The 13087-nt window shown below is 44.9% G+C and overlaps 1 long non-coding RNA gene and 1 pseudogene across 1 annotated transcript in view; one reads left to right on the top strand and one right to left on the bottom strand.

Moving 5' to 3' along the window:
- Positions 1-636, bottom strand: part of LOC105875080 (uncharacterized) — a 1010-nt gene extending 374 nt beyond the window's left edge. Inside the window, exon 1 of the long non-coding RNA XR_012914272.1 lies at positions 161-636. This is a non-coding gene — a long non-coding RNA (uncharacterized LOC105875080). The remainder of the gene's footprint in view (positions 1-160) is intronic.
- Positions 637-1595: 959 nt separating this feature from the next.
- Positions 1596-1657, top strand: LOC142875245 (uncharacterized; annotated as a pseudogene).
- Positions 1658-13087: the final 11430 nt, after the last annotated feature.

The following is a 13087-nucleotide window of genomic DNA, read 5'->3' as shown; positions in this document are numbered from 1 at the left end:
TTAAATGAGGGCGAAATCAGTGCAGGCAGGCATTTGCTAAACTGACTGCCGGTACTAAGAGCGTTTCTGGCACCAGGGAGGCAGCAGGGTCAGGCAGGCGCCACGCACCCACCCAGGGGACTCTTCCCAATCCAGCCGCCCCTCTGCGCCACGCACCCACCCAGAGGACTCTTCCCAATCCGGCCGCCCCTCTGTGCCATGCACTCACCCAGAGGACTCTTCCCAATCCGGCCGCCCCTCTGCTCCAGGCCCGTGCTGCAGGTGGGCTGCTTCGCCTGCTGTCTCTCCCTATGCACGGTGGGGCGCTGCTGTGCTGGGGACAGGGCTCGCCTGGGGTCTGAGAACTGGGGCCAAGTGCCCTCTCCGCCCCACGCCAGCCGCACGCCCTGGACAGCCGCTGCCCTCGGTGGCCTTGGCATCCTGTTCTGCTGACTGAAAGGTGCCGGGCTCCTGAGGCCCTCTGCCTCGATGAAAGGCCAAACTAGCTGCCGCTGCCCCTCCTCCCTGTCCTGCACAGAGTCTGGACATCAAGGTCTGACGCAGTGGGCTTAGCCAGGAAGCACTTCACTGCTTAGATCACACAGGCCAAGGGGGAAGTCAGGTTCTGCATCAGGCAATGGCCTTCCCTACTCAGGCCCCCAGGGAGATCTGTCTGAGCAGGGCTGGTGAGGGCTTTAGGGCCACTCTCATTGCACACCGATGACTTCACAAAGCCTTTATCTAAAGTGCTAATTCTACCGGAACTTGAATGCCAATGGGCCCAGGCTTCTGGAAGACCGGACTCAGCAGTGGGTTGTCACAGAGGAAACCACACGCTTTCCCAGCCCCGTGGAAGAGGATGGAGCCGGTGGGGAAGGCCAGCCCCGCCTGCTGCCCAGGCTCATGCTGGCGGTGGGTCAGCCACTCACCTCCCCCCGCAGCAAGAGAGTCCTTCTGGGGACTCCCGGACCAATAAACCTCCTCTCCCATTTCAGGATTCAAAGTCTGCAGAAATTATCATCTCCTTAAGAGATGTTCTCAGCCCTCAGGCTTCCTCACCCTTAAGGGATTCCCTATCAGATCTTTCTCGGGCATTTGGGAGGTTGCACAATGTAATCTTTATGTTTCTTTCCTTGAGCCTTGACCACATGACGGACACTGCTCTAAGCACTTCACGCGTCTTATTACCTCTCGGTGGGTAGGTGCCGTTATCATCCCTACTTGTGTTTGAGGAAACCGAGGCCCAGCAAGGCCAGGGCGTCAGCAGTCTGAACTCCACAGACACAGTGGTGAACAGTACTGGCCGAGTCCCTAACCTTGTGGAGCCAACATTTCTAGATTTGGGAGCCAGAAAATGCACAAGAGAACAAATGAGATAGTTTCAGGAATAACTAATAAAAAGAAAACAAATGAAGAAGACTAGCCCAACCTTGCCCGAGGTCACACTGTAGGTGACAAGCGGCAGCGCTGGGCCCGGCACACAGGCTGTCTGAGTCCAGGCCCCCACGTTGTTCTTGCCAAAGGAGCTTACCTGGCACTTCCTACATGAGGAATTGGAGGGATTTATCACGTATAGGGCAATGTAGAAAAGATGAATGTATCAAAAAGTTTCTTTTAGAGATTAGCATGGCCCCTGCACAAGGATGACACACACATTTATGAAGCTTGCTAGATGTTTAATTAAATATTTTTTATGATATTCAATATATTTTTTAAAATTCAAAGTTTCTTTTAAAAAACTTTCAGCAAATAATAACAAGATGAATCTAAATTCTCTTACCTATATAATTGCTTAAGATCCGTACTGTGGATGGAAAAATCCAAACTCTGAGAAGGAATATTTGAAAGAAGTTTATCCTGAGCCAAATTTGAGGACCATGACCCGGAGCCACTAGCAAGAAGCCTTGAGCAGTGGACTCGCTGTGGCTGGGTTACAGTCTGGTTGTATAGTCTCAGGGAGACCGGGGTTACAAGTAAAGTCATCAGTCAATATGTGAGAGGCGTACATTGGTTTGGCCCAAAAAGGTGGGCCATCTCAAAAGGGGGGGGGCTTACAGGTTATAGGTGGGTTTAAAGATTCTTTGGCTTGTAATTGGTTAAAGACACGAAGCTTTGTCTAACAATGTTTCAACATAAGGAGCTGTTTGTTATCAGACATAAGCCACTGGACATAGATTTGTTGTGTAAATTGAGGGCCTGCAGGTTTGTCTTGCATGCCCTTACGCCTGTTAAGGAGTTACAAATGATGTCTCCAAGAAGGAAGGGGGGCATGATGAGGCATGTCCGACCTCCCTCCTCCTGGCAGGCAATTTAGTTTTAGGATATTCCTTTGGCCACAAGGGGGTCCATTTACTCAGCTGGTGGGGAGGGTGAGTCTTAAAATGTTATTTTAGTTCACAGTACTTCCTTAAGATATGGTCCTGGGAGTACTTTTCTGGTTCAAGGTTATAGGAAAATTGCCCTGAAAAATAACAAAGAAAAAATTATCCAAAAGACAGATTCTTGTTACTAACTCTTCAGTTACTTTCTGGCAAGATGGTGCCAGGGCCACTGCTGCCAGCACCACTGACCACACCGAGTCCTCATCATTGACACACATCTCAGACAATTTGGCATGAGAAAAATGGCATCTTGTTGCGGCCTTAATTTACATTTCTTTATTAACAGAGCTTTAAAAAATCCTATTTTTAAGTAATATTTCTCTGACTTTAACAGAGATTTTGTAAACTCGGTCAATAAAGCATTCATAAAGGGATTGAGTGCCACATATTTCTACCTTAATTACCGCACTTTTAGAATGAGCTCTGTACAAAGTACCAGGAAATGCGCTTCTGTCGGGCGAGGGAGAACAGGGTGCGTGGCTTCTCTCTGCGCCAGAGCCCGACCCGGCAGGCGCTGCCGGGGGCAGGCGCCCTCGCGTCCTGTCCTGCCAAACAGCTCTCCCAGCGCCTCTGAGTCCCCGTCCTAATCCTCTAAAACACTGGAAAGTTTTTAAGAAGAAAGACACAGAAATATTTCTCCAGCCTTTTCTAGGGCTAATTTAAGTTGTAGTGACACAAAAAATACTTTACTTGAAGAGCCTTTCAGATTCATTTTGAAAACAGCAGTAGCCACCTTGAGACATGTTTATTGTGACTTTTGAGCACTACGCCGGTGGGGGTACAAAGAAAAATTCTAAAATAACTACTTATAAAGCTTAAATGGGTTTAATTAGACTGCTAAAAATGAAAAAATACCAAATTATAAGCCACCATAGACATGATTAATTACATTTACATTATGCAGAAAGTGCAGAAGGAAACCACCCCGTGGCTTTCTCCGCCCAGATTCCGAGGAGTATGTTGTTGCCAGCAAGACAGGCCCGGGTGGAGGCAAACCGAGCCCTGTGTCCCCAACACGGCAGTGAGAGCTTGAGCAGAAAGGGCCACCGCCTGCCTCTGCAGCCAGCCCCACCCGGCCCGTCCTGGGGCCGAGCCACGGGGGCCAGGCCCCGCCTTCCCGCATCCCACCAACCTCTGCCCCTGCCCTCGGGCCCAGGACAGCCGTGTTCAATCTGTCCTATCCAGCTGTCCTTATGCAGAGTGAGTGAACAGGCCCTGGCAGAGGGAGCGCTCCCTCGGGGAGACAGAGTGACAGGCAGGTCGCGATGTCCATGGCTCATTAAGTGGAAAAAAGCAGGAATCAAACAGTGCGCAGAAAAGATAATCCAATTCTACCTTTACAAAAAGGTGTGTACAGGAAAAGAGAATAATCTCGAAAGATGCCTTCCTGCATGGATGTTCAAGGCTGGGAAGCGCAGGGTGGGTGCAGACAAGACATTGAGAGAGGGGGTCTCTCTCCGCCCGGTCTGCTTTCCTTTTGTTGGGGAAGTAAACATTTACCAGAAGCTTCTGCTGAACTGATCCTATGGGCACCACGGCAGAAGACAAACTGGGAAGGGAGGACCTGGGTCCTTCAGGCTCCGTGGCGGCAGGCGGCTGAGGAGGAAGGCAGGTGGGAAGGACCAGCGACGCTCGCCCCAGGCGTGGCGGGCCTGCCATCAGCAGTGTCTGCAGAGTAGCTGCTGTGTGCCAGGCCCTGTTCTGGGTGGTGGGTTATCATGGAGGTGACGGCAGACAAAATCCTGGGACTCACAGAGGTACGTTCTAGTAGAGGGAGCCAGGCAATAAAGGTAATAAAATAATAACTCCTGGCACATTAGAGGCAATGAGGGCTACGGGTAAAACACTAAAGGGAGAGTGTGGTAAGGAGTGAGTGGTGGGGAAGGCCCTGTACCAGGTGACTTGACAGGCATAAGGGAGGTGGCAGGAGGGTAACTGGGGAGCCAGCTCCTCCAGCAGCAGGGGCAGCCAGTGCAAAGGCCCTGCGGCAGGAATGTGCCCAGCACAACTACCAGCTACTGCGCGCTGAGGAGGCCAGTGTGGCTGGGGCAGATTTGGACACAGTCAGGGCGGGAACTGGAGGCCAGGTGACCTGGGGGGGTGTGTAGGGCATCATGAGGGCCCAGCCCTTACTCTGAGACCAGGGAGGCACTGGAGAGTTCACAGCAAAACAGTGACAGAATTTCACTTCTGATTTTTAAAAACAGCTTTATTGGGATATGGTCCACATACCACGTGGTTCACCTATTTGAAGTATGCAATTCAAAGGTTCTGAGTATATTTACAGGGTTATGCAACAAGCACTACAATCTAATTTGAGAACATGTACATCCCCTCCCCCCAGAGAAAGCACATACCGCCATAAACGATCACTCCCCGCCCCCAGCCCAGGCAACCACTAATCTATGTTTTATGTCTATGGATTTGCCTGTTCTGGACATTTGTATAAACTGGATTATACAATACATGGGTCGTTTGTAACTGGCTTCTTTCATTTAGAATAATGTTTTCGAGGTTCAACACATTGCAGCACACATCGCTACTCATTCTTTTTCATTATCAAACAATTTCCCATTGTGTGGATATACTACATTTTATTTATCCATTCACCAGTTGGTGGATATTGAGGTTGTTTCCACTTTTTGGCTATTATGAACAGTACTGCTATGAATATATGTGTGCAAGATTTTGTGTGGATGTATGTTTTCAATTCATTTTTTTTATTTTAGCGGATTATGGGGTACATGTGTTAAGGTTACATATATTGCCCATGCCCCCCTCCCCCCTCGAGTAAGAGCTTCAAGCATGCCCATCCCCCAAATGTTGCACATCTTACTCATTGTGGTTGTATATACCCAACCCCTCCTCCCCCCTCCCACCCTCCCGACAACCAATAGATGTTACTCCTATATGTCCACTTAGGTGTTGATCCGTTAGTACCAATTCGCTGGTGAGTACATGTGGTGCTGGTTTTTCCATTCTTCAGATACTTCACTTAGTAGAATGGGTTCCAGCTGTATCCAGGAATATACAAGAGGTGCTATATCACCGTTGTTTCTTAAAGCTGAATAGTATTCCATGGTATACATCTTCCACATTTTATTAATCCACTCATGAATTGATGGGCACTTGGGTTGTTTCCCCAGCTTTGCAATTGTGAATTGTGCTATGATAAACATTCGAGTGCAGGTGTCTTTTCATAAAGTGACTTTTGATCTTTTGGGTAGATGCCCAGTAGTGGAATTGCTGGATCAAATGGTAGATCTACTTATATTGCTTTGAGGTATCTCCATATTGCTTTCCACAAAGGCTGAACCAGTTTGCAGTCCCAGCAGCAGTGTAGGGGTGTTCCTCTCTCTCCGCATCCACATCAGCATTTGTTGTTTGGGGACATTTTGATAAAGGCCATTCTCACTGGAGTTAAGTGATATCTCATTGTGGTTTTGATTTGCATTTCCCTGATGATTAGAGATGTTGAACATTTTTTCATATGTCTATTGGCCATTATTCTGTCTTCTTTTGAGAAGTTTCTGTTCATGTCCTTTGACCATTTTTTGATAGGGTTGTTTGATTTTTTACTTGCTGATTTTCCTGAATTCTAATTAGATTCTAGTTATCAGCCCTTTATCAGATGTGTAGCTTGCAAAATTTTTCTCCCATTCTGTGGGTTGTCTGTTTGCTCTCTTGATGGTTTCTTTGGCTATGCAGATGCTTTTTGATTTGATCAGGTCCCATTTATTTATTTTTGATGCTGTTGTGATTGCCTTTGGGGTTTTCTTCATAAATTCTTTGCTTAGGCCAATGTCTAGAAAAGTATTTCCAACATTTTCCTCTAGAATTCTAATAGTTTCACACCTAAGGTTCAAATCTGTTACCCAGCGTAAGTTGATTTTTGTGAGAGATGAAAGGTGTGGGTCTTGTTTCAGTCTTCTACATGTGGCTATCCAGTTTTCCCAGCACCATTTATTGAATAAGGATTCTTTTCCCCAGTGAATATTTTTGCCTGCTTTGTCGAACATTAGTTGGCTATATGAAGATGGTTTTATATATGGGTTCTCTGTTCTGTTCCACTGGTCAATGTCCCTGTTCTTGTGCCAGTAAAAAGCTGTTTTAATGACTATAGCCTTGTAGTATAGTTTGAAGTCTGGTAAATTGATACCTGCTATTTTGTTTTTATTGCCTAGGATTGATTTTGCTATACAGGGTCTTCTCTGGTTCCATACGAAACATAAAATTATTTTTTCTATATCTCTGAAAAATGATGATGGTATTTTGATAGGGATTGCATTGACTCTGTAGGTCTCTTTGGGTAGTATAGACATTTTAACAATGTTGATTCTGCTGACCCATGAGCATGGTATATCCTTCCATCTGTTTACATCCTCTGCTATTTCCTTCTTCAGTGTTTCATAGCTCTCCCCGTAGAGGTATTTTACTTCCTTAGTTAAATATGTTCCAAGGTACTTTATTTTCTTTGTTGCTATTTTGAAGGGAATTGAGTCTTTAATTTGGTTCTCACTTTTACTGTTTTTGGCGTATATGAATGCCTCTGATTTCTGTGTATTGATTTTGTATCCTGAGACTTTACCAAATTCATTTATCAGATCAAAGAGTCTCATGGTTGAATCCTTGGGGTTTTCTAGGTATAATATCATGTCACCAGCAAAGAGTGAGAGTTTGATCTCTTCTGCTCCCATTTGGATGCCCTTAATTCCACTCTCTTGTCTGATTGCTGTAGCAAGGACTTCCAGCACTATGTTGAACAGAAGTGGAGATAGTGGGCAGCCTTGTCTTGTTCCAGTTCTAAGTGGGAATGCTTTCAATTTTTCCCCATTCATTATGATATTGGCTGTGGGTTTGTCATATATGGCTTGTATCATTTTTAGGTAAGCCCCATCTATGCCTTGTTTGTTGAGCAATATCATCATAAAAGGGTGTTGAATTTTGTCAAATGCTTTCTCTGCATCTATTGAGAGGATCATATGGTCTTCGTTTTTGTTTCTGTTTATATGTTGAATTACTTTTAAAGATTTGCATATGTTGAACCATCCCGGCATCCCTGGGATGAAGCCCACTTGGTTGTGATGAATTATTTTCTTGACAAGCACCTGGATTCGATTGTCTAGGATTTTGTTGAGAATTTTTGCATCTGTATTCATAAGGGATATTGATGTGTAGTTTTCTTTTTTTGTTGCCTCCTTTCCTGGTTTTGGTATCAGTGTTATGTTCACTTTATAAAATGTGTTGGGGAGATTTCCATCCTTCTTGATCTTGTGGAATAATTTCTGCAGGATAGGCACCAGTTCTTCTTTGTAGGTGTGGTAAAATTCGCGTGTGAAACCCTCTGGTCCAGGACTTTTCTTTTTAGGAAGGTTTTTTTATTGCTGCTTGAATTTCAGTACTTGATATTGGTCTGTTCAGAAATTCTATTTCTTCCAGGTTGAGCCTAGGGAGGCTGTGTGTTTCTAAGAAATTGTCCATTTCCTCCACATTTTCCAGTTTGTGTGCATAGAGGTTTTTGTAGTATTCATAAATTATATCTTGTATCTCCATGGCATCAGTTGTAATTTCTCCTTTATTGTTCTTGATGGAGCTTATTAGAGATTTTTCTTTTCTGCTTTTCGTTAGTCTAGCCAATGGTGTGTAAATTTTGTTTATTTTTTCAAAGAACCAACTTTTTGTTTTATTAATCTTCTGTATAGTTTCCCTGTTGTCAATTTCATTTAGCTCTGATTTGATCTTAATGATTTCATTTCTTCTGCTGGGTTTGGGGTTGTTCTGTTCTTCTTTTTCCAGCTCTTTGAGATGATTCATTAGGTTGTCTATTTGTGATCTTTTGTTTTTTGGTTATAGGCATTTATGGAAATAAACTTTCCTCTCAGGACTGCTTTAGCTGTGTCCCACAGGTTTTGGTAACTTGTGTCACCTTTGTCGTTTAGTTCAAAGAATCTTTTGATTTCCATCTTGATTTCATCGTTTATGAAGTGGTCATTCGGCAGAAGGTTGTTTAGGTTCCATGACTTTGTATAGAAATGAGGACTCCGGTAGGATCGATGTCTACATTTATTCCATTGTGGTGTGAGAAGATACATGGTATAGAGGAGGATCAAGATGGTGGACGAGAAACACCGCCAGAAAGAGTGTCTCTGCAGAAAAGACAGATTCTAGCAGAAATTAGAAAAAAGAAGCAAGAAGGCGAGCATACAGCAGACGAGGGCCAGAAGGAGGGGTATCTGAGACCCTGGGAGACGCCACGGGAGGAGGCTGCGGAGGAGAACTGGAAGCGGGGACCGCCGGAGCAGCCCGGAGACCAGCGGCAAGGGTAGGTGGATAAATCACCTTTCCCCTCCCCTGCATTTGGGACTGCTGGTGGGCTCCCCAGCGGGTGGAGAGACCTGCGGACACCAGCCCAGAGACGGCCGCTGCCAGCTAGCGGTGAGCCTGTAGCAGACGTGGCACCAGACTCCCAAATGCCTCAGGGCACCTCTGTGTGCACAGACCCGAGCCACACGGTAGGCGCCATATTGCCTCCTTCTCCCCTCCGCTGACCCTACCTGCGGCTGCCCAGAGAGACAATACAGCCACCAGCCGGAGACACCTCCAGGGAACGGGACCTTCCCTTTTGGGACCCTACAGCTGACTAAGGGGAACTCAGACTGTGAGCTCCCTACCCGCCAGCCCTCCCAGGTGCTGCTGGCACCGTGTTCCCAGGAGAATGGTGCCGACTCAGAGGCTGAGAGACACAGACATAGCTTGGGCTCCCTGTGGGTGAATTGGGACTGGAACTCCTCTCCCTGGTGGGGATACAGTTTGAACTCTGGGACCCAGAGGTCGGACCTGCAGACCAGATCCCGTGCACTGAGGTCTAGCATTGCCCGGGGCACAGAAGGGATATTTGTGAACAGCCTGCTGAGGTGTATGTGCCTCCAGGGGCGGATCAGCATCCTAGAGGGCAACCCTCCTACCAAAGGGAGGCCGTGCGCCCAGCCCAGGCAGCGTTTCTGCGCAGGGAACCGCCCTGCCGGCATCACAATCTGGGGAGGCCTGGTGACGTGTGGTCTGGCCTGCTGGCAGAGGCCTAGGAGTAGCTGCGGAGTTGGGGAGGGTGGAAAGAAGCGAGGCCTGCTCCGGACTGTGGGTCTCAGACAGCCCCACCCCCACAAGCAGACTTTCTGGCTGAGTGGGACCATTCCAGCCCCACCCTGACAGCTTTTCCGGAAGCAGAGAACAGAACTTTGACCCCTGCTAAGGGCATTGGTGGTGCCTGAGGGCAGGCTTACCCAACCCAGCTCTGCCCAGAAGAAGAGCTCATAACAGGACACAAAATCAACAGCATAGCCTGTTCCTCCAAGCAAACGCCACCTACTGACAGGGAAGGCATCTTGCACAGCCTTTTCACGGCACCCACCGACTCATTATACAGGGAGTGGTCGAATCTCACCCACAGACACCACCTAACAGCTCAGAAACTAAACAGGGCCTGTGAATGCCCAAACAAAAACCTAAAAGAAAGAAACAACAACTGATTGACATGGGAAGAAATCAGCAAAGGAACTCAGGAAATATGAAGAACCAAACGGAAAACACACCCCCAAAGAGGAGCACCAGCCCCCTAGAAACAGACACCAACCCAAATCAGGCAACCAAAATGACAGAAGAGGATTTTCATATGTGGATCATAAGAACACTCACCAAGCTGCAACAACAACTCAACAACCAACACAAAGAAACCACAAAAAGTCTCCAAGACCTAGAACAAAAGTTCACTAAAGAAATAGACACAATGAAAAAAACTTTAATCGAACTCCTGGAAATCAAGAATCAATTCAGGGAACTACAAAATACAGTGGAAAGTCTCAAGAACAGGGTAGATCAAACAGAAGAAAGAATTTCAGAGATTGAAGATAACACCTAAATAAAACTAAATAAAACCATCACAGAAATACAGCAGAGAAACAAGAGAAAACAGCAAAGCCTACAAGAGATGTGGGATTATGTGAAGAAACCTAATGTAAGGCTCATAGGGTTACCAGAAGGGGAAGAGGACAACACCCAAGGGTTGGACAAGCTATTTGAAGATATAATAGAGGAAAATTTCCCAGGCCTTGCTCAAAATCTCGATATACAAGTTCAAGAAGCTCAGAGGACCCCTGGGAGATTCAATGCAAACAGGAAGACGCCACTACATGCAGTCATCAGACTGACCAAAATATCAACTAAACAGGCCCTTCTAAGAGCTGTAAGACAAAAGAAGCAAGTGACATACAAGGGAAAGCCAATTCGAATAACACCAGACTTCTGTAATGAGACTTTACAAGCAAGGAGAGACTGGGGCCCCATTCTCACTCTTCTGAAACAAAACAATGCCCAGCCTAGAATCTTATTCCCTGCAAAACTAAGCTTCATATATGAAGGAGAAATAAAGACATTCTCAGACAAGCAAAGTCTCAGAGAATTCACCAAGACCAGACCAGCCCTACAAGAAGTACTCAAAACAGTGTTACGCACAGAAAACCATAATAAAAACTCACGAATATAAAAACAACCAAAACCCAAAGATTAAAGGCCAGATAGTACAATGGCTCAAGAGAGAAATCAAAGCAAGAACATCCAACCCAACAGAATGAACACTAATCTACCTCACCTATCAGTTCTCTCAATAAATGTGAATGGCTTAAACTCTCCACTCAAGAGACATAGGCTGGCTGAATGGATAAGAAAATACAGGCCAAGTATATGCTGTCTTCAGGAAACACATCTAACCTGCAAGGATGCATATAGACTAAAAGTAAAAGGGTGGAGATCCGTATTCCAAGCAAGTGGAAGCCAAAAGAAGGCTGGTGTGGCAGTTCTGATGTCAGACGATTTAGTTTTTAAACCAACAAAAGTAGTGAAAGACAAAGAGGGTCATTATATAATGGTGAAGGGCACAGTTCAACAAGAAGAGATAACAATTTTAAATATATATGCACCCAACTTAGGTGCACCCAGATTCATAAATCAAACTTTACTGGACCTAAGCAAATGGATTAATAGCAACTCTATAATCACCGGAGATTTCAACACCCTACTGATGTCACAAGACAGATCCTCCAAACAGAAAATTAATAAAGAAATAATGGACTTAAACAAAACTCTAGAACAATTGGGTCTGACTGACATTTACAGAACATTCTACCCAAAATCCACTGACTATACGTTCTTCTCATCAGCTCACGGGACATCTCTAAGATTGATCATATCCTAGGACACAAAGTAAACCTCAAGAAATTTAAAAAAATAGAAATCATACCATGTATCTTCTCAGATCACAATGGAATAAAAGTAAAAATCAACCGTAACAGAAACTCACATTTCTACACAAAAACGTGGAAATTAAACAACCTCCTACTAAATGATTACTTCATAAATGAAGAAATCAAGATGGAAATAAAAAAACTCTATACTCCTACACTGCTGGTGAGACTGCAAATTAGTTCAACCTCTGTGGAAAGCAATATGGAGATACCTTAAAGCGATACAAGTGAATCTACCATTTGATCCATCAATGCCATTGCTGGGCATCTACCCAAAAGATCCAATGACACTCTACAAAAAAGACACCTGCACTCGAATGTTTATAGCAGCACAATTCATAATTGCAAGGCTGTGGAAACAGCCCAAGTGCCCATCAATCCAAGAATGGATTAATAAAATGTGGTATATGTATACCATGGAGTACTATTCAGCTCTAAGAAACAATGGTGAAATAGCACATCTTTTATTTTCCTGGTTAGAGCTGGAACCCATACTATTAAGTGAAGTTTCCCAAGAATGGAAAAACAAGCACCACATATACTCACCAGCAAATTGGTATTAACTGAACAGCACCTAAGTGGTCATATAGGTACTGCAGTAATAGGGTATTGGGCAGGGGGGAGGGAGGCGGGTATATACATATATAATGAGTGAGATGTGCACCATCTGGGGGATGGTCATGCTGGAGACTCAGACTTGTAGGGGGAGGGGGGAAATGGGGATTTATTGAAACCTTAAAATCTGTACCCACATAATATGCCGAAATAAAAGAAAAAAAAGATACATGGTATAATTTCTATTTTTTTAAATTGTTTGAGACGTGCTTTGTGTCCTAGGATATGGTCAATCTTAAAAAATGATCCATGAGCTGATGAGAAGAACGTATATTCATTGGTTTTGGGGTAGAATGTCCTGTAGATGTCAGTCATGTTCATTTGTTCTAGGGTTCTCTTTAAGTCCATTATTTCTTTGTTGATTTTCTGTTTGGAGGATCTGTCCTGTGCTGTCAGTGGGGTGTTAAGTTCTCCAACTATTATGGAGTTATGGTTTATCCATTTGTTTAGATCCAGTAGAGTTTCATTTATGAATCTGGGTGCACCAAGGTTGGGTGCATATATATTTATAATTGTTATGTCTTCTTGTTGAACTGTACCCTTCACCATTATATAGTGACCTTCTTTGTCTTTTATTACTTTTGTTGATTTAAAAACTAAGTTATCTGTAATCAGCACCACCACGCCAGCTTTCTTTTGGCTTCCATTTGCTTGAAATATTGTTTTCCTCCGCTTTACCTTTATTCTAAGTGCATCCTTGCAGGTGAGATGTTTTTCCTGAAGGCAGCAGATACTTGGCTTGTGTTTTTTTAACCATTGAGCCAGCCTATGTCCCTTGGGTGGGGAGTTCAAGCCATTCACATTTATTGAGATAAC

The sequence above is a fragment of the Microcebus murinus genome, chromosome 1 (genome assembly GCF_040939455.1).
Source record: "Microcebus murinus isolate Inina chromosome 1, M.murinus_Inina_mat1.0, whole genome shotgun sequence".
In the NCBI taxonomy this organism is placed as follows: Eukaryota; Metazoa; Chordata; class Mammalia; order Primates; family Cheirogaleidae; genus Microcebus; species Microcebus murinus.
Note: the sequence above shows the minus strand (reverse complement) of the source record. Positions and strands in the feature narration are given on the sequence as shown.